Source organism: Pelodiscus sinensis, chromosome 5, assembly GCF_052426305.1.
Source record: "Pelodiscus sinensis isolate ZL-2025 chromosome 5, ASM5242630v1, whole genome shotgun sequence".
Taxonomy (NCBI): domain Eukaryota; kingdom Metazoa; phylum Chordata; order Testudines; family Trionychidae; genus Pelodiscus; species Pelodiscus sinensis.
The window spans coordinates 104110530-104134203 of NC_143056.1; the positions used below are offsets into that span (position 1 = coordinate 104110530).

General features: G+C 48.0%; 1 protein-coding gene across 5 annotated transcripts in view; it reads left to right on the forward strand.

Moving 5' to 3' along the window:
• The window catches only part of GALNT18 (polypeptide N-acetylgalactosaminyltransferase 18), a 699281-nt gene that overhangs the window by 34595 nt on the left and 641012 nt on the right, over positions 1-23674 (forward strand). The window lies entirely within an intron of this gene.

Here is a 23674-nt window from a genome sequence, read left to right on the forward strand (position 1 = left end):
TGGACACAGCCTCATTATTTCAAAATGCAGTTGAAATAATGGGCGTGCTAGTCTGATGTCTTGGCAAACCTTGTTCCACGAGGATTAAGGGACTTGTCAGAATAGTGCTCTATTTAAATTTCAAAATAAGCTGAGCTGTCCAGGACCAGGGAATTAGCTGGACCAGGGAAGGTCAAGGCTCCCCACTGACGGCTCCTTTCTCTGGGGCTCCCAAGGCTGGGGCTTCCTGCCCTGCTGCTGCCCCACTAAAACTGGCCCAGTTGAGGCTCACCCACTCTGCTGCCCGCCAGCTACCTTGGGTGTTCCCAGGGGTTCCCCAGCCAGGGCTGCCTGCTTGCTGCCAGATCCACTACCTCCAGCAGCTCCTCAGGGTTTCCCAGCACAGGGCTGCCTGGTTGTCACCAGCCCTGCTGCTGCAGCCCAGTGTGGCAGCTGCCGAGGGTTTCCCGGGGTTCTCCTGCTATTGCTGGTCCCACTGCCAGGGGCTCTCCAGCTGCCTGACCCCATGGACACTGGGAGTTCCTCACCTAGGGAAGAGGCTCCCCGATGCTGGCTGGCCCCACTGATGCTGGGGTTCCCCTGCTGAGCCAGGAATCCCCGGCTGCCGCCTTGGCACACTGCCAGGGTTCCCCAGCCGGAGCTCCTGAGCCGCTGCCTGGGCCCGCTGCTGCTGGTAGTTTTCTGATCATGGCTGCCTGACCATCCCAGCCCTCTGTTGCCAGGGGGTTTCCCGGCTGTCACTGGCCCTGCCTTTCCAGCTGCCTGACCCACTGAAGCTGGGGTTCCCCTGCCTAGCCACCGCTGGCCCAGTAGGGACTCTTCAAACCCCATGTTCTCTCATCTGGCTCCTGCTCCTGGGCTCTTTGGTCCAGGAATATCCGTGCTGGACCACAGATGTTGCCGGACAAGAGAGTCCCAGATTTGGGAGGTGCAACCTGTAGTCCAGTTTGGCTTTCAAATTACATGAAGAGCTGTTAACAACAACTTCTAATGAGAGACTGGTTCAAAGTGACTATTTATACAGTACCCCCACAATGGTAGCAACAAGAAAGGAATCTCATGGCCTGGGAATTCAGATGATAACAAATTGCCACTGTCTTAGAATAAGGTCTTCAAACATCTGGGAGAATTGTTACTGCCATCTGTAGAGACTGAGTAACTAGCTGAAGACTAGAGTGGTCCCTGCCTGCTTTCAAATTTCTGCAACATGTGCAAACCTGCTTCTGAGTGAATGACTGTGGTGAAAGTAAGAAAGGGTATGTCTACACTACAGCGCTAATTCGAACTAAGGGTATGTCTACACTACCCCGCTAGTTCGAATTAGGTAGTTCGGACTAGGGTCCTATTCCGAACTACCGGTACTCCTCGTGAAACGAGGTGTACCGGTAGTTCGGAATAGGCACCCTAGTCCGAACTACCTAGTTCGAGCCCCGTGTAGCCGCGCTACACGGGGTTCGAAGCAGCGGGGATTTAAAAATGGCGGCTCCCCGCTTATGCTAATGAAGCCCGGGAAATTCAAATCCCGGGCTTCATTAGCAAGTGCGGTATGCATACATTACCCTCCTAGTTCGAACTAGGAGGGTAGTGTAGACATACCCTAACTTAGTTCGAATTAGTTAATTCGAACTAAGCTAATTCGAACTAACGGACCTAGACTAAAAAACTAGTTCGAATTAGTGTTTTGCTAATTCGAACTAGCATGTCCACATTAAGTGGACCCTGAACCGGGCTCAAGGATGGCCGGAAGCAGTGCCGGCAGGGCATCAGAGGAGGACTTAGAGCGTGGAGATGCTGTCTCAGGCTAGCCGAGGGCTGCGCTTAAAGGGTCCCGACCCCCACCCTGGACAGACAGTTCTCAGGGGTGCCCCGTTTGCAAAGCAGTCCTGGCTTGGAGTGCCCGAAGTACCCACACTGGGCACATCACAGCACTCGGCCATCAGACCGGCTGCACTTGCCGCAGGCTGCCATCTGGGGAGAGGGGGCAATTGGGGGGCTGCAGGAGAGGTTCCACCCCAAAAGCGTGCAGAGCCAGCCCAGTCCTCCCCATTGGGGGCTCGTGCCCCATTCCTCCCTCACCTCCTTCCACTTACCCTTCCCTAGACCCTTTTCTTGATGTACAAAATAAAGGACAATTGTGTTCAAGAATGGAATATGTCTTTATTGAACAAAACTGGGGGAGACTGGGAAAAGGAGGTGGGAGAGGGGAAGAGAAAGGATGGGAGAGGGGAGGGCAACTAAAATGATCAGGGGTTGGGAACAGGTCCCATATGAAGAGAGGCTAAAGAGACTGGGACTTTTCAACTTAGAAAAGAGGAGACGGGGGGGGGGGGGAAACAGGATAGAGGTCTCTAAAAGCAGGAGTTGGGTGGAGACAGTGCATACAGAAAAGTTCTTCATTAGTTCCCATAAAGAAGGACTAGAGGACACCAAAGGAAAGGAATGGGTAGCAGGCTTCAAACTAGTAACAGAAAGTTGTTCTTCACAAAGCAAAGAGTCAACCTGTGGAACTCCTTGCTGCAGGAGGCTGTGAAGGCTAGAACTAGAACAGAGTTTAAAGGAAGTGAGATCAAGTCATGGAGGTTGGGTCCATGGAGTGCTATTACCCAGGGGGTAGGAGTGTTGTCCCTGGCCTCTGTTTGTGGAAGACTGGAGAGGGATGGCACGAGACAAATGGCTTGGTCACTGTCTTCGGTCCATCCCCTCCAGGGTCCCTAGGGTTGGCCGCTGTCGGCAGACAGGCTACTGGGCTAGATGGACCTTTGGTCTGACCCAGGACGGCCATTCTAAGCTCAGGGCTCAGGGTCGGGGGTCTCAGTGGAGCCCCTTGATTCTCTTGCACACCTGCTCCTGGGTGGCCAGGCTGGCAGCTCTCCTGCCCTAGCCGGCCACTTTCCTGTGCCTAGTGCGGAGGTCGTGGACGAGGTCCACGATGTCCGCACTAGCCCAGGCGGGTGCCCGCCTCTTGCGGTCCCGGGCAAGCTCCCGGGAGCCGCCAGCCTGGTACCGGGAAGAGGGGGAGGGCTGGGGGGTATTGGGTGGGTGGCTCGATCCGTGCCAGGTGCAGGGTCTGCTGGCTGGGTGCTGGCAGGCTTGCACCTGGCACGGGCACCGTAGCCAGCCCGTGCCCCTTTAAGGGGTCCGGGGCCGGGAGGAGGGCAGACGAGTTTCCCTGGTGTTGGCCAGAGTGGCCACCAGGGAAACTTGGGGAGGGCTAGCCTCCCACTAGTTCGAACTAAGGGTCTACACAGCCCTTAATTCGAACTAGTAAGTTTGAACTAGGCTTAATCCTCGTGGAATGAGGATTACCTTGTTCGAACTTAGCGCTCCGTTAGTTCGAATTAAATTCGAACTAACGGAGCGCTAATGTAGCGCCTATGAAAGTTAGTTCAAACTAGCGTCCGTTAGTTCGAACTAACTTTGTAGTGTAGACATACCCAAACATACCAAACCAGAGGAGGGAATTTGAAGGTCACATTCTCCATGCTTGATTCTGGAAATTAAGCAGGGATAAAGCTCTTTGTGGTACAGATCTTAGTAGTAAAATGCTTATTATCCAGCACTAGTCCTTTTTCATAATTAACGTTACTGTTTAGGGATGGTAATTGTTAAACTTGTGAAAGAGCAAAAATCTTGCTTGTTACCATGATGCCTGAGAAATCAAAAAATGGAAAGGTTAATGCATCAAACAATTTCCTGGGCCTTTGCAATAACAGTGTGTCAATATGTTTTAGTTTGCTTGACAATACGTAGGAAACACCTTTGATTTTTGTAAAATTGCATATAATTTCTCAACATTTTTCTTCATTGTATTGATTAAAGCTTTTTCTGTCTCACCCAGAGTCATTAAATCTCAAACCATCTGCTAAAAACAGATTGCCAACATTTCTAGCAATTAACATTTTAAAAGAATCCCACATTTGAGTCTAAATATATTCCAAAGATTTTTCTTATTTGTGTTCAAAGATGAAGAGGGGAACAAAAGCTTCTTAGTCATTCCTGCAAAAACTGGCACTGTGGATTCTCAGTAGTTCGTAAAATAGCAGTATTTCTCTCGTACCCTAGAAAAGAATGACTAGGGGAAAACCAGGTAGGAAACATAAGACACAGTCTAGGAGCTTCATTGCAAATTCTACCACACATTGCCAGAGATTTACCATTTGTATTGGTTACCCAGCTGGTTAGACATTCAGCCAGAGAACTCTCTATATGGCTGCCAGCGGTGAAATGCACATTCATCAAAATTTAAGCTGCGTGGACTTAAAGTGAAGCTATGAAGCACTCCTGTCCTCTGAGACTGTATTACTTAAGGAAGGCAGTACATGTAGAACTGACGAGGAGAGTGTTTCTCTGACGTAAGACCTGATACACCAGCTGTTAGGAAGAGGCAGGTGTTAGTAGTGGCTGATTCGATTGTTAGAAACAGAGAGTATGTCTACACTACAGCACTAATTCGAACTAACGCATCTAGAACTAAAAACTAGTTCGAATTAGCGTTTTGCTAATTCGAACTAGCATGTCCACATTAAGTGGACCCTGAACCGGGGTTAAGGATGGCCAGAAGCAGTGCCGGCAGGGCATCAGAGGAGGACTCAGAGCATGGAGCTGCTGTCTCAGGCTAGCCGAGGGATGTGCTTAAAGGGACCCGACCCCCACCCCGGACAGACAGTTCTCAGGGGTGCCCCGCTTGCAAAGCAGTCCTGGCTTGGAGTGCCCTGAGTACCCACACTGGGCACATCACACCACTCGGCCATCAGACTGGCTGCACTTGCCGCAGGCTGCCATCTGGGGAGAGGGGGCAATTGGGGGGCTGCAGGAGAGCTTCCACCCCCAGAAGCCCGCAGAGCCAGCCCAGTCCTCCCCATCGGGGGCTCGTACCCCATTCCTCCCTCACCTCCTTCCACTTACCCTTCCCTAGACCCTTTTCTTGATGTACAAAATAAAGGACAATTGTGTTCAAAAATGGAATCTGTCTTTATTGAACAAAACTTGGGGAGACTGGGAAAAGGAGGTGGGAGAGGGAAAGAGAGAGGCTGGGAGAGGGGAGGGCAACTAAAATGATCAGGGGTTGGGAACAGGTCCCATATGAAGAGAGGCTAAAGAGACTGGGACTTTTCAGTTTAGAAAATAGGAGACTGAGGGGGGATAGGATAGAGGTCTATAAAAGCATGAGTGGGGTGGAGAGGGTGCATAAAGAAAAGTTCTTCATTAGTTCCCATAAAGAAGGACTAGAGGACACCAAAGGAAAGGAATGGGTAGCAGGCTTCAAACTAGTAACAGAAAGTTGTTCTTCACAAAGCAAAGAGTCAACCTGTGGAACTCCTTGCTGCAGGAGGCTGTGAAGGCTAGAACTAGAACAGAGTTTAAAGAGAAGTGAGATAAAGTGATGGAGGTTGGGTCCATGGAGTGGTATTAGCCAGGGGGTAGGAGTGGTGTCCCTGCCCAAAGTTTGTGGAAGGCTGGAGAGGGATGGCACGAGATAAATGGCTTGGTCACTGTCTTTGGTCCATCCCCTCCAGGGTCCCTAGGGTTGGCCGCTGTTGGCAGACAGGCTACTGGGCTATATGGACCTTTGGTCTGACCCAGTACAGCCATTGTAAGTTCAGGGCTCAGGGTCGGGGGTCTCAATGGACCACCTTGATTTTCATGCACACCTGCTCCTGGATGGCCAGGCTGGCAGCTCTCCTGCCCTAACCGGCCACTTTCCTGTGTTTAGTGCGGAGGTCGTGGACGAGGTCCACGATGTCCGCACTGACCAGGCGGGTGGTCCTGGGAAGAGGGGGAGGGCTGGTGGGGATCGGGTGGCTGGCTCGAGCCGTGCCAGGTGCAGGGTCTGCTGGCTGGGTGCTGGCAGGCTTGCACCTGGCACGGGCACCGTAGCCAGCCCGTGCCCCTTTAAGGGGTCCGGGGCCGGGAGGGGGGCAGACGAGTTTTCCTGGTGGTGCCCAGAGTGGCCACCAGGGAAAGCTGGAGAGGGCTAGCCTCCCACTAGTTCGAATTAAGGGGCTACACAGCCCTTAATTCGAACTAGTAAGTTTGAACTAGGCTTAATCCTCGTGGAATGAGGTTTACCTAGTTCGAACTAAGCACTCCGCTAGTTCGAATTAAGTTCGAACTAATGGAGCGCTAGTGTAGCGCCTATCAAAGTTAATTCGAACTAACGTCCATTAGTTCGAATTAACTTTGTAGTGTAGACATACTCATAGATAGTTGGGTTTGCGATGACCAGAAGAACAGTATGGTCACTTGCTTGCCTGGTGCAAAGGTTGTGGATCTCTCGAGGCATCTAGATAGGCTTATGTGTCGTGCTGGGGAGGAGCCGATGGTTGTGGTACATGTACGTACCAATGATGTAGGAAAGTGTAGGAGAAACATCCTGGAGGCCGAATTTAGCTTACTAGGAAAGAGACTGAAATCCAAGACCTCTATGTTGACATTCTCAGAAATGCTTCCAGTTCCACACGCAGGACCAGGTAGGCAGGCAGAGCTTCAGAGTCTCAATGCGTGGATGAGACGATGGTGTAGGGAAGAGGGGTTTAGATTTATTAGGAACTGGGGACACTTTTGGGAGAGAGGGAGCCTATACTGGAAGTTCAATAGTTCGAGCTAGGTAGGGTAATGAGGGCAAGTGGAGTTGCAAATGAAGCCCAGGATTTAAATATCCCGAGCTTCATTTGCATGTTCCCGGGCGCCACCATTTTTAAATCCTCCTTTGTCCGAACTCCGTGCCCATGGCTACACGCGGCACGGACTAGGTAGTTCAAATTAAAGATCCTAATTCGAACTACCATTACTCCTCGTGGAATGAAGAGTAACGGTAGTTTGAATTAGGATCTTTAATTCGAACTACCTAGTCCATGCCACATGTTGCCACGGGCACGGAGTTTGTACTAAGGGGGATTTAAAAATGGCGGCGCCTGGGAACATGCAAATGAAACCCGGGATATTTAAATCCTGGGCTTCATTTGTAACTCTGCTTGCTCTCATTACCCTACCTAGCTCCAACTAATGAGCTAATGTAGACATACCCCCGGGGTGGAACCAGACTGCTGGCACTGAACATTAAAAAGGCTGTAAAGCAGTTTTTAAACTAGGAGATGGGGGAAAGCTGATTGGTGCAGAGAAGCATGTAAATCGGACGGAGACTTCTCTTTGAGGAGAATCCATTGATAGTGATTCTCTAGGCTGTAGTGAGAAAGAGAGGAGGGGAGAAGACAAACAATGGGCCAGAGCACACAAACAGCCACATGTAAAGAAATCTGATACATTAGGAAAGGGCAGACAAATAAACAGTGGCAAATTTTTAAGGTGCTTCTACACAAATGCTAGAAGTTTGACTAATAAGATAGGTGAACTAGAGTATTTTGTATTAAAGGAGAAGATTGACATAATAGGCATTACAGAAACCTGGTGGAATGAGGAAAATCTATGGGACACAATCATACTGGGATATAAAATATATCGGAAGGATAGAATAGGCCATGTGGGTGGAGGAGTGGCACTATATGTGAAAGACAACGTAGAATCAAATGAAATAAAAATCTTTTAATGAAACAACGTGTTCTGTAGGATTACTATGGATAGTAATTCCATGCTCCAATAATAAGAATATAGCAATAGGGATATATTATCGACCACCTGACCAGGACAGTGATAGTGACATTGAAATGCTAAGGGAGATTAGAGAGGCTACCAAAATAAAAAACTCTATAATAATGGGGGATTTCAATTACCCCCATATTGACTGGGTACATGTCACCTCAGGAAGAGATGCAGAAATAAAATGTCTCAATAGCTTAAATGACTGCTTCTTGGAGCAGCTGGTACAGGAACCCACAAGGGGAGAGGCAATTCTCGATTTAGTCCTGAGTGGAGCGCAGGATAAGGTCCAGGAGGTAACTATTACAGGACTGCTTGGGACTAGTGACCATAATATAATAACCTTTAATGTTCCTGTGGTGGGAAGAACACCTCAGCAGTCCAGCACTCTGGCATTTAATTTCAAAAAGAGAAATTACACAAAAATGAGGAGGTTAGTTAAACAGAAATTAAACGGCACAATGACAAGAGCCAAATCCCTGCAAGATGCATGGAAACGTTTTAAAGACACCATAATAGAGGCCCAACTTAAATGTATACCCCGAATTAAAAAACATAGTAAGAGACCTAAAAAAGAGTCACTGTGGCTTAACCTCCATGTAAAAGAAGCAGTGAGGGACAAAAAGGCATCTTTCAAGAAATGGAAGTCCAATCCCAGTGATTGTAGGGAGGTACCTGGAACCCAAAGTACTAAACGGGCCTAGGCTCTCCTCCCAGCTCCCAGGGAAGTGGAGCACTGAACAGTTGAATGGAAGACTGCCTGAGGCAGATGGTCTGGTGGGACTTTGTTAGCCTGGAAGGGGAAAACAATAGTGATGTGGCCATAGGGCCAAGCCACAAAGAGAGACCGTCAGTTGTGGAGAGGAAGCAGTGTGACTCTGGGAGCACAAGAGGGGCCACAAGGTGAACAAGAGGAAGTAAAGTGCATTGGACCCAGCAGAGCTATTTCCCAGATGCAGCCACAAGGAGGTGCCCAGTGGTGAGTAGAAAATCCTGTTACAGCCCTAACTGAGCAGTTACTGTCTTGTCAAAACTTCCTGTTGCTCCCTGAGCATTGGTGCAGCTCTCCAGCTTAGCCAAGAGAGTTCCTTGAGCACAGCGCTCCAGTTCTGCCTGGCCATGGAGACACGGGGAGTGGTGATTAACCTCCTTTCAAAGGTATATGTGCTGTGCGTGGCCTCATGCATGCAGACTTATTTTCTTTGGGTACGTCTATAATGCAGTTAATAACCCCTGGGTTGCCGGTGCCAGCTAATGTGGGCTAGCAGGGTGTAGGCTGCCAGGCTGTTTAATTGCAGTGTGGATCTCTAGGCTTAGTCTGGAGCTGGACTCTAGGACCCTGTGACTGCCAGGAGCCGGATTCAGCTGGCACCGGCCAGCCTGGGGTGTCTTACAGCAGTGTAAACGTAGCCTGTGTGTGGGAGGGCAGAGGCAACATGCAAGAGAAATAATGCTCTGTCTGATCTGCCCACTTGTCCGCCTTGCACTTTTAGAGAGACAAGGTAGGTGAGGCAATATATTTTGAGTCAACTTTTCTTGGCCAAAGAGACAAGCTTTGAACTTACACAGAGATCTTCTCCCTAGAAATGACATTCTTGCCCTTTATTGCAGTAAAATACAGAGTGGGTTTCAGTTAAATGTATTCATTTCAGAAGGAGCAATAGAGTACACCAATTTACAGAGACCCTGCCTCATTAAAATATCTCAAAATGAGGGAAAACGTCCCCAGCTTTCCCGTGAGCTGAAATGCATTCTGTTAAAAGCCAGCAGCTGCATCCAGACCTCAGTAAGGAGTTACTGGTTTTAGGGTTGGGCCTGTCAGATGCTTTGTCAGGAGCATTCAGCCAATTGCAGGATCAGGCCATTGAGTTCTGGAATCTTTTTGTTAAATAAAGCGATCTGCGTTCTGAGATGTAATAAGTACCTCCAACCCTACTGCAACCACAGGGCACTGCAGATGCAAGCATCTCAAGATTTGGCCCAATGAGGTGACAACATTTGAGGTGCTGTTGTAATGCTCCTCTAGTTCATAATATATGGCCTCTTCAGAGAGTCAGAAAACTGCCTCGGCCTTCTATGCTGATTACAGTCTATGCAGAGGAGGATTAACTATACCAGTGATGGACAAGACAACATCTGTGATCCAGCCCGCCAAGATCTAGCACCAGATCCAGCCCACCAAGACATTTGATCCAGCCCACAGCTGCCCTGCTGCTTCACTGCACCCTGGGCAATTGAGACCTGTGGACAGGGAGCGTGCAAAGTCTCCTCCCCCCGCTGTTCAAAACACCCTGGCAGGGTGGGGTGGGGGACGAGAGACTTTGCGTGCTCTCCCACCCCTCAGACCCTGATTGGCCTGAGTGCAGGGAGACTCTGCAAAGTCTCCTCCTGCCACCAGGGCAATTCAAAACATCTGACAATTCTCTCTAGGCACCATGCACCCTTGGCAGGGCAGAGGCCAAAGACTTCATACACTCTCACCCTACCACACACAGGCTATGTTTACACTGCTTTTAGACATCCCTGGCTGGCTGGTGCCAGCTGACTCCTGCTCCTGGAGGTCACAGGGCCCTAGAATCCAGCTCCAGCCTAAGCCTAGAGGTCCACACTGCAATTAAACAGGCCAGTCAGGGTCTTTGGATGGGGGAGTGCGCAAAGTCCCCTAGTCCCACCTCTTCAGCCTAAGGCCCCGCCCCTTCTGGGGCAGCCTGCGACCACTTCCAAAATTTGTGAAGTGAACCCCCCCTTCAAAAATCATTGCCCACTCCTGAACTACACCAATGGGAGAACATAGGAACGGCCATACTGAGTCAGAACAATGGTCCACCCAGCCCAGTATCCTGTCTGCCAACAGTGGCTAATACCAGATGTCCCAGAGGGAGGGATCTGTGACGGCGCGTCATGGTCCCCCACTTCCTGCACCCCCGTAGTGGCACGAACAGACTCCACCAGCCAGTAGAATAGAGGGAGTTTATTGCTTCTCCAGGATACAACACAGCACAGATGTAATCTGGTTACAGGAACTGGGGCTAGGATGCCTCAGAGCCACCCCCTTGAGATGGGGGGTGGCTGGGCCCTACAATCCCAGCCCCCTCCCTAGCTCCTTCTCCCCTGCTTCCCAGACCGAAACTAAAAGCTGTCCCTTCCATCCCTGTCCCCCAGCCAGGGGCGGCATTCTACCTTCCTTTGTTCCTCTCCCTGGGGGTAACTGGTAGAACAGTGGTACAGACAGCAGCCAGTGGGGGTCACCCACAGCCCAAGCCTAGCAACCAGCAAGGTACCCACACTACATCACAGGATCACAACAGATAATCCCCACGTCATCCCTCCCGTCACCTACCTCCAGAGAAACAGAGGCTAGAGACACCATTCCTACTCATCCTGGGTAATAGCCATTGATGGACCTAACGTCCATGAATCTATCTAGCTCTTTTTTGAACCCTGTTAAAGTCCTAGCCTTCACCACATCCTCTGGCACGGAATTCCATAGGTTGAATGTGCACTGAGTGAAGAAAAACTTCCTTTAGTTTGTTTTAAACCTGCTGCTTATTAACTTCATTTGGTGACCCCCTAGTTTTTATATTGTGGGAACAAGGAAATAACTTTTCCTTATTCACTTTTTCCACACCAGTCATGATTTAATAGACCCCACTATCATATCCCCCCTTAATCTCCTCTTTTCTGAACTGAAAAGTCCAAGTCTTTTTAATCTTGCTTCATATGGGATCCGTTCCAAACCATTTTTGTTGCCCTTTTCTGAACCTTTCCCAATGCCAATATATCTTTTTTGAGATGAGGTGACCACAGCTGTACGTAGTATTCAAGATGTGGGTGTACCATTGTTTTATATAGAGGCATTAAGATATTTTTTGTCTTATTTTCTATTCCTTTTTTAATGATTCCTGACATTGTTTGCTTTTTTGACTGCCACTGCACACTGAGAGGAAGTTTTCAGAGAACTATCCACAATGACTCCAAGATCTCTCTCTTGAGTAGTTGTAGCCAAATTAGTCCCCATCATATTTTATATATAGTTGGGATTATTTTTTCCAACGTGCGTTACTTTACATTTATCAACATTAAATTTCATTTGCCATTTTGTTGCCCAAACACTTAGCTGTGTGAGATCTTTTTGAAGCTCTTCACAGTCTGCTTTGGTCTTAACTATCTTGAGCAGTTTGGTATCATCTACAAATTTTGCCACTTCAATCTTTACCCCTTTCTCTGAATCATTTATAAATAAGTTAAATAGGATGGATCACAGGGCAGACCCTTGGGGAACCCCACTAGTTACCTCTCTCCACACGGAAAACTTACCATTTATTCCTACCCTTTGTTTCCTGTCTTTTAACCAGTTATCAAACCACAAAAGGACCTTCCCTCTTGTCCCATGACAGCTTAGTTTATTTAAGAGCCTTTGGTGAGGAATCTTATCATAGGCTTTCTGGGAATCTAAGTGTAGTAGTGTCTTGACTAAAGTACTGCAGCAGCCAGTGTGGAATAGGATGTAAAATCCTGGTTAGAAAGTTAACTGGTTAACCGTGTACCATGGCAGTGGGCTGCTCCAGCCAGGTTGGACTGTGTGTGCTGTACCACGCAGGTGCAGGGGACTGCTTCAGATAGATCAGCCCCCCGCCAGTTAACCAATTACCCTGGCAAGCCTTCTGTCAAGGAGTGTTTCTCCAAGTAGACCGTGGACCCGCTGTGGGAAAGCCACTAAAGGGCCGCTCTGCTTTGTTTATCTAGAGGTTCCCATTGGCTCTGGTTTGTTGTTTTCAGCCAAGGTGAGCCATGGGTTGGTAAGTGTTGGTAACGCTGCTAGACAATATTGACCATGGTTTGGCAAATTTTCTGGTTCGACACCAGTCGGGTGCAAAAGTAGCAGGCGAGAGAGGTTCAACCTGCACTTCCGTGTGTCGCTGCATGCAGGAATTGCTGGTGCTGTAGCCATTGATTGTGCAAATTAGCTGTTTGGTTTTATATTGTATTTGTTGAATGCCCATGTCAGTTAGTACTATGGGCCTAATTCCCCTCATCTTTGTGCTGTATTCTTCTCTGGTGTAAATCAGGAATAACTCAGCTGAAGCCATTGGATTTACATAGAAGTGAAAGTGGGATGAGAGAAAAAGCATACCCCTTTGGTGGGGGGATTTCTGTTTGCATATCTTCCTCAGCTGGAAACAAAAAATACTGGTTCAGTGCTTTCAAATCTGAGTCTTGAGAGCCATTAGACTCTATAATTTCCTTTTCTTCTGAAAGATGATCATTATTCATTTTGAGAAGGGAAATGGTATTATTGACTTTATAAACTTGCTTTTAAAAATATCCCAAAGTTCTCATGTATTGGATCAAATTTGGCTACAGTTTATTTCAAAATTGATGAAATTGATCTTTGCTTCTTCCACCTTTGGCTAAATTGGCCCTTGTAGGTAAATTCCTTGAATGAGTCTTGTCTGTTGGAGAATAATTAAGTGGGCTTGGGGAATTTTGCCAGTTACAGGTGTCTGGGAGTTAGGAGAAAATAACATCTGTGTTCATCAAATGGCAGAGTGGCAAATTAGAAATTATAAGTCACTCTTAATAAATTCTGGAGCAGAATTGTTAAATTTAGAGTAATACAGCCATGTCAAAAATGAAACTTGTGCTGCAAAAGGTGCTTATTTTACCAGTTTAAATACAATGCAGCTGAACTACTAGGTCCTGACTCATTATTCATGACTGCTTAGTTTGATATGCAGTCATGTTCACACAATTTCTTTGTGGCCAAATCTCTTTTGGTTTGCAGTGTTCATCGTAGCTACATACAACATTGGAGAGGGGCTTGGCCAGCCACATGCCTACGCCTAGGTTTCAGGCAAAGGGCAGGCGCACACTGCCTTGAAATCCATCTCTTAATACTGCTTTTCATGGTGTCTTTGTCTCTGTTATTTTGTGTGTATGAGGGTATGCTATTTCTTCCCTGATATCTTGAATCCTGCTTTACTACATGTAAAAACATTACAATAGAGAATATTCTATAGAGAAGTGTGGTGAAGAATTTTCTTCTTGTGAGCTTGTGCTAGTTTCGTACTGCTTTACATCCTGCACACGCTATTCATCAGCAGACATCCTCCTTCAGGGGCAGCACACAAGGGCAGGCTGAATCCTAATAGCATAGGGATGAATAGTGCTTCTAGATTGTCTGTCTCTGTTGGTACTCCTGTTGCTGTCTTAAAAGATGCTACCTCTACCTCATATTGCGCAATCTGGATCTTAGCCCAAAATAGTTGCCGTTCATGGAAACAACTACTTGACTCAGCAGGCATAGTCCCTAAACAATTTCTCCTGTGGGAAAAGAAGCAGGAGGCTGTTCAGTTAAACACCAAAACACATGCAGTACTGGTGGTCTTGGAAGCAACAGTTTCTGTGTGTACAGTGCTAGTGATACTAAGTCTACATAAAGCCTTGGGAGAAAAGCCTATTCTCGCTTACAGAGCACCCACACCTGAAACAAATTCTTTCTGGTAACGATGCCACACAACCACATCATAAGCATCCAGGAACCTAGCCCTGCAACCAGCCAACTCTGCCCGCACATCTATACAAGCAAATACTTCACTGGAGCCAACAACATAAGCTACCAAATCTAAAGGTCAATTTGACTACACATCCAATAGTTTGATCTATGCCATCAAATGTCAGCAATGCCCCACTGCTATATATATTGGACAAACTGGACAGTCCCTACGGGAAAGAATCAATGGACACAAATTAGATATACAGGGAACATACAGAAACCTGTTGGGGAACACTTTAATCTTCCTAATCACTGCTTAAAAGATCTTCAAGTGGCTGTCTTGTCACAAACCAGTTCTACTAGCCAAATACTCAGAGAGGCATTGGAATTACAATTCATCTGCAAGTTCAATTCTTATGCTAATGGCCTCAGTCGTGATGAGGAATGGTTGGGACACTATCAACCTAACATTCAATGAAGGTGCAAACAGCTCTTTGTGTAGGTTCCTGTGTTATTGACTTTTATTCTTATCTGCTTCATTTTAAACTACCCTATCTTCAGGTGCTTACTGATTCCCAGTTCTGCCTTCCTGTTTTTCCCTTTGATATTTCTATACCCGTTGCTCCTTGTTTCTTGTCTCCCCTCCTTTCCCCCCTTCCCCCCATTTATTTTGGGTCTGCACATCCTAAACTCAAAAACTCTGGTCATCTACATGTCATCTACAAGCTCACGATACCATCTACTTGTTTTGTTAGTCTATAAAGTGCTACCATACCATTTGTTGTTTTTAAAGTTTATCCTGTACAGACTAACTTGGCTACCCCCTGAAGCTTCTGTACATAAAGCTAGTTAGTTAGTTAAGTCCACATACATCTAGATCAGCTAACTAACTTTGGAGAAGTTATTTCACATTTATGCCAGGGTATAACTTGACATCAGAATCAGTTCCGATGACTCAAACTGATTGCATGAAACAGGTCATCAACTAGTGTAAATCAGCATAGCTCTTTCACTCCAGTAGGCCTATGCCCATTTGCACTGCCTGATGAGCTGGCCCATAACTCACACCCTTCTCATCAAGAATGCTGGCTAACAGAGGTTACTTAAACGTTTTGGCCTCAACAGTAAGAATAAGATCAACCGCCCTGTTCATTTTTTTGGATGACAAATATTACAAAAACCTGAGAATAGTCTTATTGCCCAATGTGCTCACATTCCTTCCAGGAGAAAGTCACTCGTAAGCAGAATACCAGCATGACAGCTCTGCACTGATTAGACCTCAATTGGAGTGTTGTGTCCAGTTCTGGATGCCACATTTCAGGAAAAATGTAAAGAAAGTGCACAGGGTCTAGAGAAGAGCAACAAAAATTATTAAAAATCTAGAAAACATGAGCTATAAGGGAAGACCGAAAGAAGTGGGCTTGTTTAGTTTAGAAAAGAGAAGACTGAGAGGGGACATGATAGCAATTTTCAAGTACCTAAAAGGGTGTTACAAGGAAGAAGGAGAAAAAATATTCTCCTTAACATCTGATGATAGGACAAGAAGCAATCGGCTTGAATTGCAGCCAGGCAGATATTTAAGAGCAGGTTGGATAAACATCTATCAGGGATGATCTAGACAGTGCTTGGTGCTGCTGTGAGGGCATGGTACTGGACTTGATGATCTCTCAAGGTGTCTTCCAATTCTATGATACTATGATATGTATATACCAATAAGTTTCATTTCAACTCTGTTTTGAGCCCTGAAGTGGGACTTAATTGGTACATAGAATTTGTGCTGGCACTTGCACAATGAGGATAGTCATCCTCTCTGCAGAGATGAAACTGTAACAAGTGCCTGGGATTTTAGCAATATAAGTATTAGTATCTTTATTTCATGCTACTTCTTTTGACTTTCATTTGAGTCAATGTCTCTCTGATGTCCTTCATTATTAAATTATCCTTCTTTGTTTAAAAAAATCATTCCATTCTGATCAATTAAAGAAGCACTCTCATCAAGTGATAAGGATAGTATGAATGTCTAGCTGGATAATTTTATCTAATCTGTCCTCTGTCTGATCTTGCTATCTAACACATTAATAGGGTGCCCATCACTGTGATGTCCAGTCTAAAAAAATCTACAGTACATTCTAGATCTAGTTTTTAGCTTGCTGATATATAAAAGCTTTCCATTCCTTGCATATTTTTTCCACATTCCCTCCCTCCCAAAACTTGCTATACTTTATTTTCCTTGTTCAGATACTTGTTTATACAAAGGTAACAATTTCCCTGAATCAGGTTGTATATTTATTATTTTCTCTACCTCTAATTATGATACAGCTTTGGGTAAGATGATTCATTGTTCTGCCCCTTAAAGAGTCCTAATGCTAGTGCAAAGGAGTTTCAAAGTATGACTTAGGCTCCAGAGTCACTTAGGCATGTTTCATGTGTTGTGGCCATTCCCATTCAAACAGGACAGATGCCAAAGTTTTACACAATTCACCACTATCTTCTCTCTTTAAAACTGCTCTGTTCTTCTAAAGATCGTTTTTAATTCTAGAATGGATAAAGGAGCAGTCAGCAAAAATAGCAGATGTAATCATGTGGGTGCTTCTCCCAAGTCTTTAGAGTATCTTTTTAGGTTCAGAGTTCTCCCGTAACAGGTACTAGCACCCTACTTGTGGCAATTGGTTTGGCTTGGACTGCTTGGCAGTAGAAAGTATCACTCTGCTAGACCAGGAAAATCTTCCCCCATACACAAGATGGGGATTTTTTTTCTGTCTACAGTACAGTTAGTATCTACACCCGTGGTCCCCAACATGGTGCCCGCGGGCGCCATGGCACCCGCAGGGGCATTTCCGTGCGCCCGCCAGGTGCTCGGGGCTGGCCTGGCACCGGGCGCATGGCAGGGGGAGCGCCGGCCCCGGGCGCGTGGCGCTGGGCGGGGGGAGCGCCGGCTCCGGGCGCGCAGCGCATGGCGGGGAGAGCGCCGGCCCCGGGCATGCAGCTATGGGGGAGGGGGGGCGCCCCGGGCATGCGGCTATGGGGGGGCTACCCCCAGGGCGCAAATGTCCCCGCCCCCTGGCACCCGGCAGGCGAACGGCCACGCCCCCTGGCGCCCGGCGGGCGAACGGCCACGCCCCCTGGCGCTCGACAACCTCGAAAGGTTGGGGACCACTGATCTACACAGTCATACTGTGTACCTCTTCACACTGCCTCAGCAGCTACCTGAGCTGTGCGTCAGATGCAAGTGATTCAGTCTCCATGGCAGCTCAGTCCTGTTCCTCTGGAGCAGTGAGTGACAGTGATACTAAATATAACCTGTTGCTCTTCTGGGTCCAAATTCAGGCCTAATGCCTGCAGAATGTCAGACTTCAATGGAATTGACATTGATTTAATTGGAGTTAAACCTAGCCTACATTCAGCCCAGAATGCAAAAACCACAAAACTGTGATTCTCTCCCATCTAGATATTTGTCTCAGAACTGAAAGTTGTGCCACAGAAGTATTGCTTTTATACACAGTGCTGGGTGCTCAGCCGGTGTAAACTCCACCAGCTGCAGCTCTGAAGTCAGTGGAGTCAGGATCAGGCCCTGATACACTCCCCTAGAATGGGTTAGTTATCTAATTGTCCCTAGCGTTTCTGGGATTTTATTGTACTTATCCAGGAATAGCACTGAGTGTATGAGTAGGCTATGTCTACACCACCAGGTTATTGCAAAATAACTCCCCAAATAACTATTTCAAAAGAAGCTTACTCCTCTTCACAAGCAGGAGTTATTCTTTCAAAATAACAAGCCCATGATTTCAAAATAACAGCCTTGGCAGTGTGGATGCTCGCCTTATTTCAAAATAAAGGCTCTTATTTTGAAATAACTCCCTAGTGTAGGGATACCCATAGTCTCGCTGCTTAACACTTACCAGTGTGAAAATAGTCTGATGCAGATTCCCATGAATGTGTGAGATGCTGGTGTACTTTACAAGCAATCTTGGAGAACTCATATTTGTAACAAGTAGCTACTGCTGCTCTGTAATTCTGATGCAATGTTTAGGAAGAACAAATATTCCTGAGCAGAACTTACTCTGTTTAGGACAAAACAAAATACAGGACTATGTAGCACTTTAAAGACTAACAAGATGGTTTATTAGATGATGAGCTTTCATGGGTCAGACCCACTTCCTCAGATCAAATAGTGGAAGAAAATAGTCACAACCATATATACCAAAGGATACAATTAAAAAAAATGAACACATATGAAAAAGACAAATCACATTTCAGAACAGAAGGGGGATGCAGGGGAAGGTAAATGCCTGTGAGTTAATGATATTAGAGGTGGGGAAGGGTAGATGTCTGTGAGTTAATAGTATTAGAGGTGATAATTTGGGAAGCTATCTTTGTAATGGTTAAGGTAGTTGAGGTCTTTGTTCAGCCCCCTGCGGAGAGTGTCGAATTTTAGCATGAATGCCAGTTCAGAGGATTCCCTTTCAAGTGCAGATTTGAAAGTCTTCTGAAGTAGGATGCATGTGATTAGGTCATTGAAACAGTGTCCTTTCTGGTTGAAATGGCAAGAAACTGTTTTTTCTTTGTGATCCTGTCTAATGTCTGTTTTGTGGGCATTGATTCTTTGGCGAAGTGTCTGAGACGTTTGTCCAATGTACATAGCAGACGGACACTTTCGGCACATGATAGCATAGATTATATTTCTGGATGCGCAGGAATATGTATTCTTGATCTTATAACTCACTTGGGGTATGTCTACACTACCACCCTAGTTCGAACTAAGGTGGTAATGTAGGCAACCGGAGTTGCAAATGAAGCCCGGGATTTGAATTTCCCGGGCTTCATTTGCATCTTGCTGGGGGCCGCCATTTTTAAATGTCTGCTAGTGCGGACTCCGTGCCGCGCGCCTACACGCGGCATGGACTAGATAGTTCGGACTAGGCTTCCTAGTCCGAACTACTGTTACTCCTCGTGAAACGCGGGCAGTTAGTCCGGACTTGTAAATTTCAAAAATGGCAACCAGCCAGGAAGATGCAAATCAAGCGTGGGATATTTAAATCCCGGGCTTGATTTGCAACTTCAAATGCCTACATTAGCCTCCCTGATTCGAAGTAGGGGGCTAGTGTAGATATACCCTGAGAGAATATGGTGCTAAGGGCTATTATTCTGTTGCATGCTGTGTCCACATTCCACACACAGGCTACCTCCAGACTGCATCCCTCTGTTGGCAGAGGGATGCAAATCAAGCACCTCATTAACTGTACACAACCAGATTATCTTTCTGCAGGAAGCAAGGGAAGAATGTTAGGGTCTAAGTATTTTGGGGTATGTCTACACTACAAAGTTAGTTCGAACTAACGGACGTTAGTTCGAACTAACTTTCCTAGGCGCTACACTAGCGCTCCGTTAGTTCGAACTTAATTCGAACTAACGGAGCGCTTAGTTCGAACTAGGTAAACCTCATTTTACGAGGACTAACGCCTAGTTCGAACTAGCTAGTTCGAACTAAGGGCTGTGTAGCCCTTTAGTTCGAACTAGTGGGAGGCTAGCCCTCCCCAGGTTTCCCTGGTGGCCACTCTGGCCAACACCAGGGAAACTCTGTGCCCCCCTCCCGGCCCCGGACCCCTTAAAGGGGCACGGGCTGGCTACGGTGCCCGTGCCAGGTGCAAGCCTGCCAGCACCCAGCCAGCAGACCCTGCACCTGGCACGGCACAGAGCCACCCACCCGATGCCCCCCAGCCCACCCCCTCTTGCCGGGACCAGGCTGGCGGCTCCCGGGAGCTTGCCCTTGACCGCAAGAGGCGGGCACCTTCCTGGGCTAGTGTGGACATCGTGGACCTCGTCCACGATCTCCGCACTAGGCACAGGAAAGTGGCCGGCTAGGGCAGGAGAGCTGCCAGCCTGGCCACCCAGGAGCAGGTGTGCATGAAAATCAAGGGGGTCCACTGAGACCCCCGACCCTGAGCCCTGAGCTTACAATGGCCGTCCTGGGTCAGACCAAAGGTCCATCTAGCCCAGTAGCCTGTCTGCCGACAGCGGCCAACCCTAGGGACCCTGGAGGGGATGGACCGAAGACAGTGACCAAGCCATTTGTTTCGTGCCATCCCTCTCCAGCCTTCCACAAACCTTGGGCAGGGACACCACTCCTACCCCCTGGCTAAGACCACTCCATGGACCCAACCTCCATGACTTGATCTCACTTCCCTTTCAACTCTGTTCTAGTTGTAGCCTTCACAGCCTCCTGCAGCAAGGAGTTCCGCAGGTTAACTATTTGCTTTGGGAAGAAGAACAACTTTCTCTTACTAGTTTCAAGCCTGCTACCCATTCCTTTCCTTTGGTGTCCTCTAGTCCTTCTTTATGGGAACTCAGGAAGAACTTTTCTGAATGCACCCTCTCCACCCAACCCCTGCTTTTAGAGACCTCTATCCTGTCCCCCCTCCGTCTCCTCTTTTCTAAGCTGAACAGTCCCAGTCTCTGTAGCCTTTCTTCATCTGGGACCTGTTCCCAACCCCTGATCATGTTAGTTGCCCTCCCTTCTCCCAGCCTTTCTCTTCCCCTCTCCCACCTCCTTTTCCCAGTCTATCCCCAGTTTTGTTCAATAAAGACAGAGTCAATGTTGGAAGAAACGTTATCTTTATTTTGTACATCAATAAGAAGGGGGGCTAGGGAAGGGTAAGTGGAAGGAGGTGAGGGAGGAATGGGGTACGAGCCCCTGATGGGGAGGACTGGGCTGGCTCTGCGGGCTTCTGGGGGTGGAAGCTCTCCTGCAGCCCCCCGATTGCCCCCTCTCCCCAGATGGCAGTCTGCGGCAAGTGCAGCTGGGCTGATGTCCGAGTGGTGTGATGTGCCCGGTGTGGGTACTCCGGGCACTCCAAGCCAGAACTTCTTTGCAAGCGGGGCACCCCTTAGAACTGTCTGTCCGGGGTGGGGGGTCGGGACCCTTTAAGCGCAGCCCTCGGCTAGCCTGAGACAGCATCTCCACGCTCTCAGTCCTCCTCTTATGCCCTGCCGGCACTGCTTCCGGCCATCCTTAAGCCCTGTTCAGGGTCCACTCAATGTGGACTTGCTAGTTCGAATTAGCAAAACGCTAATTCGAACTAGTTTTTAGTTCTAGACGCGTTAGTTCGAATTAGCTTAGTTCGAATTAACTAATTCGAACTAAGTTAGTTCGAACTAGCGCTGTAGTGTAGACGTACCCTTGGAGAGTAAACTATGCACACCAGTGTGCTGCTTTTTCTGCAGTGTCTGGGTTCAGACATGTCCAGGTTTTAATTAGGGCTAAGTGAAAACTGGAAATTTAGTTCTGGGACTCTTAATCAAAATGAAATATTTTGAGATTTTCTAACTGAAATTTTGAATTTTGGCATGTTGAACTTACACCAAACATTTCATTCTGAGTCTGCTCAAGATTAAATTGCATCTCTCTATGGAGCTGTGTTGCCACAGAAGAGATGTAGTTCTGGTGCCTCATACTTATATTCTTGGGTATGTCTACACTACCACCCTAGTTCGAACTAGGGTGGTTAATTTAGTCAATCGAAGTTGCAAATGAAGCCCGGGATTTAAATATCCCGGGCTTCATTTGCATCTTGCCGGGCGCCGCCATTTTTAAATCCACAGTAGTTCGGACTCCGTGCCCACGGCTACACGTGGCACGGAGTAGGTAGTTCAAATAAGGCTTTCTAATTCGAACTACCATTACACCTCATTCCCGGGATTCATTTGCAACTTCGATTGACTACATTAACCACCCTAGTTCGAACTAGGGTGGTAGTGTAGACATACCCCTTCTCTGTAGGCTGGACTACACCTCCCATGCTATAGTCTCCTTCTTACCTCAACCATAGGACACACCATGGGGGAGAGACCACTACAGAGAGGTGGTTCTGGCCAGGGGGCCCAGCCCAATGAGGGTATTAAGCATCTGAAATGCATCATGTGATCCACCTGTAATCATGTGTGCCTAGAATGTACGCCATGGTTCAGATTAAAGAGAGACTTCCTCATGGGAGACGAAGTTTGGTCAGAGAGCCTAGTGTGTTGGAGAGAACAGGGCAGTGGGGGGAGGGGATGAGGTACCCACACTGTAGTTTTTGTGAGGCAATGTGCCAAAATAGGGAAATGTGCCAGCAGAGTCTACCATACTCATTCACTCCCTCCTCCCTTGGCACTCTTCTGTGACGTTTCCAACTTCTCCTGCTCTGTGAGACAAAAGAACAGGCTTTGGAATGTCACCTGGGCCTTCTGCATGCCAAGACCTTGTGTTGCCATTTCAACTTGTGGCTTCTCAGCGAGTATTATGATTCCTAACTTTAAGGCCAATTTTGTGGGATGCAGAAATACAGTAAAACTCTGATGGTCCGGCACTCCTGATGGTCTGGCACCATCAGGAACCTGGAAGTGCTCCGGGCAGCGGGACCATTGGAGCTGCTCTGCCCCCAGCTGCCCCGATTCAGCCGCTGCTAAAACTGACCAGCGGCTGAATCGGGGAAGCCGGGGGCAGAGCAGCTGGAGTGCTGCTGGGTTGGTCCTGTAGCGCTGCCCCTCGGGGCTGCGGGACCAACCCGGCAGCACCCCAGCTGTCCCTGATTCAGCCGCTGCTGAAACTGACCAGTGGCTGACTCTGAGAAGCTCGAGGCAGAGCTGCTCTTCCCCGGCTTCCTAGAATCAGCTGCTGGCCAGTTTCAGCAGCAGCTGACTTGGGTACACCTGGGACCAACCTGGCAGCGCCCCAGCTGCTCTGTCCCAGGCGTCCTGATTCAGCTGCTGTTGAAACTGACCAGCAGCTGACTCCAGGAAGCCCGGGCCAGAGCAGCTCTGGCTCGGGCTTCCTGGAATCAGCCGCTGATCAGTATCAGCAGCGGCTGAATCAGGGACACCTGGGGTAGAGCAGCTGGGGTGCTGCCACGTTGGTCCAGTAACGCCGAGGAGCGGCGCTGCGGGACCAACCCGGCAGCACTCCAGCTGCTCTGCCCCAGGCATCCCCAAGAGCAGCTGGGGTGCTGCCGGGTTGGTCTTGCAGCACGAAGGGTCGGCGCTACCGGACCAACTCGGCAGCACTCCAGCTGCTCTGCTGCAGGAGTCCCCGATTCAGCCGCTGCTGAAACTGACCAGCAGCGGCTGAATCAGGGACACCTGGGGCAGAGCCGGACCATTGGAAGGAGGGGCTATGAGAGGTCTGGGGTTGCATCCACCGCACCCCAGACTCCTCAAAGCCCCCCATTCCAATAGTCCGGCATATCTGATAATCCAGCAGCCCCTGGGTCCTAAAGGTGCTGGATTATCGGAAGTTTACTGTAGATTGATATATGCACCTTACAATTCATCTGGTTTTACAACTCTGCCTAGCTAAAAATGAAATTCCAGATGTTGAAGCAAAGATTTCAGGCGGCATCTTAATGGCATTTAGAACAGGAATATTACTGATAGGAGAGCTGCCAGTTATAGGAAAGGTGAGTGTCTGTCAATGTCTTCAGGTAGCTGAGATCTGCTACCTTTCAGCTATTAGGAATACGTGGTTAACCACCTCCATTACAGATTCCAAACATTCAAAGGCCAGAAGGACCCATTGTGATCAATGTTCCCTCTATTTGTTTCCATTCA